This window comes from Natator depressus, chromosome 27, assembly GCF_965152275.1.
Source record: "Natator depressus isolate rNatDep1 chromosome 27, rNatDep2.hap1, whole genome shotgun sequence".
NCBI classification, from domain to species: domain Eukaryota; kingdom Metazoa; phylum Chordata; order Testudines; family Cheloniidae; genus Natator; species Natator depressus.
Genome location: NC_134260.1, coordinates 10,950,799 through 10,957,880, shown reverse-complemented (window position 1 = coordinate 10,957,880; position 7,082 = coordinate 10,950,799).

The window sequence follows — 7,082 nt, the reverse complement described above, 5'->3', positions numbered from 1 at the left end:
TTGGGGAAGGGGTGTGTGGGGGAGAGATGGTGCAATCTCTGCTCAGGTCTCCTCCAGACCCATCTTGTGGGTAATGAGGGGAAGGGGGGCTGCAATCTACAATTCAGGGACAGGGCCCCAGGCTCCCACCTCCCCACTCTCTGGGGGTCATAACACGCTGGTCAGTCCTGATTCATCCAAAGCATCTTTAATGTTGCAATGGGCCGATAGAGAGATGTAGGAGTCAGCCAGATCTGGCCTGGGGGTCCATGACCTGCCAGGTCAAAGGGCATCTGGGGGTGGGTGACCTGCTTCCTGCTACCCCTCTCCCCAATCTTATGGGGACTAGGGGCACTCTGGGAGTCACCCAGGCTTTGGCTGGGCTGCGGTTGCTGGGGTTGGCGAGGCCAGCTGTCCTGGCCGGAGCCCCCATCTGAAGAGTCGAGGGGAAGAAGACTCAGCAGTAGAAAGAGTGGGATCTAGCAAGGAAATTCCTGAGCCATGCCCAGACAGGCCGTTCCAGGCACAGACGCCCCCTTCCTCCTCCCCGCTCGCATTTGGAAATCTTCGGCTAGGAGGGGGAAAAAAAAGTTTCCAAAATTACATTGTACAATAGCTTCTGTCTCTGGCTGCGCATGGAACTGTCTCTCTTGGAGCGGACGTAAAGCAAAGGACTTCACTAATCGTTGTCATTTTTACAGGAGGTGGGACATTGTAACCCCATTGTCCTTGCCAAATTACACCCAGGGTAATTACATTCTACCTCTTTAAATTCTCCCCTGCTATTTCAATTGGTTATTGCAGTATGGTGTTGCTGTGCGCTGTTAAACCAGCTGCAGCATTCCACCCCAGAAGTGGCTGCATTTCAGTGGCAGGTAAAGCGAGCCCTGTGTCTAAAGCACATTGAGATCCTTCAGGATGAAAATCAAGATGGTTACTAGGGCTCAGCAAGAATAATATTTATTCCAGGCTGGAAAAGCCATCACCAAAATTTGCCAGCCCATGCACAAAATTGTCTCAGCCCGAGAGTGCCAAAAGTGGGACTGGTCACTAAAGAGACTTTGTGTGGCTGTCAGACAGGACTTGCCCAAGGTAAACTGAACTTTGCCAGGATGACTTATTCTTCTAGAGACACGATGATTATCATTGATAGGAGGCCCCAATCCAGATTATTGAGAGAAAGGGTCATTCAGGGCTATGGGCCCAGGAAACCTTGGTTAAGTACTGGGCTCTGACACAGAATGGCCCAGCCACTTAGGCCCATCTCCTCAAAGGTATGTTAGGATCTTCAATACCTTTGAGGATCTGAGACTTACTCGTTCTGTGCCTCAGTTTCCTGCCTGTGAAACGGGGATAATAAAGCTTCTCACTTCTTGTCTATGTGGATTGTAAACTCTTTGGGGCAAGAACTGTCTCTACTACGTGTTTGTACAGTGCCTAGCACCATGGGGCCTTGAGCTCAGTTGGGGCCACTAGGTGTTACTGTAATAGAACTACTAAGATGACTGGGGTCCCATTGTGTGCGGTGCTGTACAAACCTATAGGGAAAAAACAGTCTCTGAACTTACTGTCTGAGGGAGGCAGAAACAGGAAGGGCAGGTGCCAGGGATAGAACATACCAAGAAGTGGTCACGGGTTTGACTGGGACTCCTTGGATGTATCTGAAAGCGAGTCTCTTACTATCAGCTAGGGCTAAAACCTAGTTGGTGATTGATTTTTTTTAAAGGGTTTTAGGAAACAGCCAAGGCAAACTGACCAGGTTGCTCTCTGCCAAAGTAAGGTGTAAAAGGGATAGGGCACAGAACCTGGGCTCTGTTCCCAGCTCTGCCACTGACTGCTGTATGACCTTGGGCTAGTCCCTTCCTTTGTGCCTCAGTTTCCCTCCCCCCCTTCCTCTGTCTGCTCTCTAGGGCAGAGACTGCATCTATGTGACGGCACAGGACCCAGCGCAGCGGGATCCCAATTTTGGTTAGTGCCTGGGGATGCTAAGGTAACATGGATAAGAACATCAGACAAAGGGCCGTAAGGCCTAGAAGCTGACCCACATGAATGGGAGCCCATCAAAGCCAATCAGCCTGCAGGGAGTAGCTTGAGTCAATTTGCCAGGCGTGGCTGATGGCAGCGAAGGAGTATTTCAGTGGCTGACATTTGGATGTGAAGCGTCCCCTTTCATCATGCTCGTCCCAGGCTATGAAGCCAGACCTGTTTGGCAATGGTGAGCAATCCCTCCTACCGCTGCCAGATGACAAACCGTGTGGAATAGCTGTGGGGAAAGGCTGAGTGCTCATCTGACGTGTCCCTTCTTGAAAGGGGATGAAGGGCGAGGGTGGGGCAGCCTGTGGCTACTACTGGGTGCGGACAGCACCGGAGACAGCGGGGCGGTTGGAGAAGACCCCCTGGCTTAGTGGCCCCAGTCCTGCTCCTCTGACAGCGGGCCCAAAGGATATGCAATAGAAGGGCTCCCCTTTTCCGCTCCTCCTGGAGCGTGTTGGCATTGTCACTGTAGTTTTGCAGATCGACACAGGAAGGCGCACTGAAGTCAATGATGTTCCTTGGGAGGAGCAGGGGGGACAAACCCACATGGCTCACAGCCTAAAAATACAATACGGGAGAGGGGATCAGAACAATAGTTACTTGGGGGGCAAGCGGTATTCGAGTGCTTGGAGCCCCGTCTTTGTTACAGGCGCTTTAAGCGGGACACGGCCAGCGTATCAAACTCAGCAGAGATAGAGACCACAGCTCAGCACGTGGAAAACACACAACTTTATTATGGTATGTCATAAACATTCAGCTAAGGGTAGCATAAAATCCCTCCTTTACCTGTAAAGGGTTAAGAAGCTCAAATAACCTGGTTGGCACCTGACCAAAAGGACCAATAAGGGGAGAAGATACTTTCAAATCTGTGGGGGGGAAGGTTTTTGCTTTGTCTCTTTGTGTGGGCTCTCTTGGAGCCAGAGAGGGACCAGGGGCAGGAAAAACCATCTCTTAAAACCCTGCCTGAAATAAGATCTAGGATTACAAAAATTGTAAGTAAAGCAAGGAAAGGCATTTGATTATCTTTTGTTTTAGCTTGTGAATTTTCCCTGTGCTAAGAGGGAGGTTTATCCCTGTTTCTTGTAACTTTAAAGTTTTGAATCGGATTACCCTGTAAAGTTACCTTCCATCCTGATTTTACAGAGGTGCTTCTTTTACTTTTTTCCCCTCTCTAATAAAGTTCTGTTTAAGAATCTGGTTTACTTATTTGGTTGGTATATTATTCTCAAGCCTCCCCAGGAAAGAGGGTGAAGGGACTTGGGGAATATTATAGGGAACCAGGAACTCCAAGGGGTCCTTTTCCTGAATCTTTGTCTAACTCACTTAGTGCTGGCAGCAGTACCCATCCAAGGACAAGGAAGGATTTGTGCCTTGGGGAAGTTTTTAACCTAAGCTGGTAGAAATAAACTTGGGGGGGGGGGGTCTTTCATGTGGGTCCCGACATCTGTCCCCTGGAGTTCAGAGTGGGGAGGGAACCCTGACATGGTACAAAACACAAACCCACAAGCCATCACCCCAGGTCGATTCATAGCAGCGAAGGATCCTACTTGGTTTCCTCTGTGGGGCTCCTACGGTAACAGCTTGGGGCGGGGGGGGGGGGGGGATGACAGGAAAGCAGCCCAGTACCCAGGGTCACTAGCAGCCAACTGCTCCCCTAGCCAAACTGACCATGGGGGGGCTGGGCAGCAGCCTCTCCTGTCTCCCATGCCCCACATCAGACATTGGAAGTCAGCAAAACCTTTCTGCCACTTCCCAGGAGCAGGTACATGGCAGCGGAGTGTCATTTGTTGCCAATTCCATCCTTGTATCCTATGTGTGGACCTCCACATGGGAATGAACCAATGAGCCAGCTGGTCTGGTGTCTCATCTCCTCCCACACAGGACCTGGCTAATGGCCTATCTAGCCCAGGGGCCCCACCTTCCCGATCAGACCAATGGAACCAGCTAGTACAGCATCCCCATCTTTCGACCACATCACATCTAGCCAATAGCTCATCTATCCCGGTATCCCTGCCACACCGGATCTCCTAGCCAACTCCATCCGCAACAGCCCATCTATCTGTGTCTCCCTGCCTCACTGATCAGACCAATGGACCCATCCAATAAGAAAGGGGTAGTCAATTCTTTTTTGTCAAGGTCCAAATTTCTTGGTCAAGGTCTAGTCAAGGTCCAGACTCCAGAGAGACAATAACCAAACAAAACAACAGTAATGATAACGATAAGTAAACAACAGGGGTCCATTCAAAAAGCATCTGGACGGAGGCTGGATTTGACCTGCGGTCCACCTATTGACTATCCCTGCAATACAGTATCCCCACCTCATTACCACTTCAGATCTAACTAGTGGCCCATCTAGCCTGGTATCCCCACTCCCTGAATCAAGCCAAATAGTCTCTGTAGCCTGCTATCTCCTGGATCAAAGAAACACGCTCATCTAGTTTGGTATCCCCTGGATCAAACCAACATGCTCACCCAGCCCAGCATCCTGCCCCCAGTGGTTCAGATCAGCAGACCCTTCTATTCTGCTACCCCACCTCAAGCAGTGTCTGCCGTCAGATGCTCCTGTGCTGTATCTATGTACGTGATACTCTTCCCCCGGGGAGCGGAAATTCCCCTCGACCACCCAGCTGGGGATCAGCTTATGCCCTGATGCACAAGGTTCAAGGGCACCACCCCAGCTGGCTTGGTATTTCAGGCCTGTATGTTCCTCACCTGGGCAGCCCCCTTGCAGGGAGACAGTGGGCTAGGAGACGCTTGGACTAGCCAATTTTGGAGCACAGCACAGGCAAGCCCCTCCTGAAATCCCCACCATGCAGCAGGCTGGGCTGGCTGTGGCAGGCGGTTGACCTAGTGAGCAGTCTCTCCCCACCCAGTTTTACAGCCTTCATTGCCCCATAAATCAAAGGCCTGATGGGAGTGGCTGGGTTCTGAGCCATCCTAGCTGCAGGGAAGGAGGTGGCGGGGTGGCTGCCTAAATCCCCTACTTCCACTGTTTCCCTTCCAAACTGTTCAGCTGCCCTGGGACAGCAGAAGGCCGGCATGGACCTATCCTATACGTGGCTCTTTGGATCCAGGAACCAATTCAGATCTTTGCTTTAAAAAGTGGGATTGCCCCCAGCCACTCCAATACCTTCACCAGCAGAAGCCAGGCAGGAGCAATCCTATTAGGGGAACAGCGATTTTGCCCAACATCGATGGAGGGGGCAGGCCAGATGTGACGAGCTGAGCCCAGATGCCAAGGAATCCACCCCAAAGACCCTCGTGTTCTCAGGACCTGTTTGTGGGGCGCAGGAGGGAGAGATCAGACAGCACTGCTTCAGAGCTCCCAGGGGATGCCCCACATCAGCTCCAGGATGGAAACCTATAGCCATAAGCATGTTTAAACTGTGGTCACTGCTAACAAAGTGGTCAGGTCACCCAGCCCAACTCTCATCAGCTTCACTGGAAGATGGATCAAGCCCAGAGGATTTGTCTACACTGGGACAGTCAGGAAAACTAATCTGAATTAACTTTTAAAGTGGATTAGTTCAACTGCATTAAACCTCTGTGTGGATGGCCTTATTCAGAATTAATTTGATTGAGCTTCATTCACGTTTAACTGATGCACTTTAAATTCACACCTTTCGTTAATCCGAATTAACTACCTTCCTGAATGTCCTTTTATAGAAGCAAAGTTTGGATCCACATACAGACTTGCTCAAAGTTCAGCAGGGCTCTGGTTTACCAGAGATGGACCAAACTAGAATCATTGATGCAAACCCTACTTCTCCCAGCTCCAACTCCTGATACTGGGGGTAGGACACACAGTCTGGATCTAAACCCACATTGGTTTTGCTGCATAAATAACCAACCTAATTTGCCTAGTTATTAGCAAGAATCTAGCACAGTCTCCTTGTTACCAGCATGGACAGGGATAGACTCTAGTTAAGGTTAGAAGGTTTTGGATTTTCAGTGGTGAATACAACTAGTTGTCAATTTCTTCCTCCATCTAGAAAGTGATTTAAAAAAAAAATCTCCACTGAAATTTACAAGGAGGGAAATTTAAATACATCAGGAGCCAGCTGTATCTCTGAAGTTAAACCAGGGATAAACCAGGCCTGATTTTTTTAAACAACACAGGGAGGCAGCTGTCTATCTTTTCTGCTCTCTGTTCTATCTGGTAGTCCGTCAATTAATAGGAGGGTTTTATTTGTGGCGGATGAATCTTGATTTCTACACTTGGGACATTTGGTCTGAATTAGTTTGGTGTCCCAGTTGTTTTTGTTGTCCGTTTCCTGAGAGGGTAAAAATGCAAATGGAGAAGAATCTGAAAAAATCGGAATTATCCTTTGGAAGAGATGGTGGGTGCACTGGGACTCTGACTAAGCCAGCCACATGGACGGACATCAGAGAGGGAAAAGGTCCTTGACACCAGTCAAGGAAACGGTGCTAGAGAATGGAGGTCCAATCCTGCAGCCTTTACTCACGAGTTGTTCCAACAAGACTCAAACTTGAAACATATTTAGGCTCTTTGCCCTCAACTACCCATGAGAGGTCTCAGAATTCCTCAGCCCTTTAACAAAACCTGTCTGCAGCAAGCACAGTTCAGATCCCAGCCCAGATAGGACCAGAGACGAGCAACTGGCTTTTGAGACCAGTACTGGGGACAGCCAGCCAACTGGCCCACCAAAGATGCACATTAAATGAGCTTAGTCTCTAAGCTTCCATCCTCCCCAACTGGCAAAGCCTGGTTTCACCTTATTAATAATAATATTAATAAAATAATAATAATTAATAAAACAGTCTAAAATAAAGAGCTCGGCTCATACCCGGAGATGGGCCTGAACTTCCTCCAAACTCCAAACACTCTGGAAGTTAGAGGCTTCTTGGACTCCAAACTCCACTCTGAATCTGGCAAATTACCCCACGTTTTAATAATGGGCCAAACCATGATATCAGCTGCGAAAAATCCCCAGGCCAGATTCTTGGGTGGTGTCAATCAGTGCACTCAATGGAGGGGAGCTGCAAGACGCCAGCTGAGGATCTGGCCCCCAGAATTTTGGATCTAGAGGTTGCTGTAGCTTAAAACC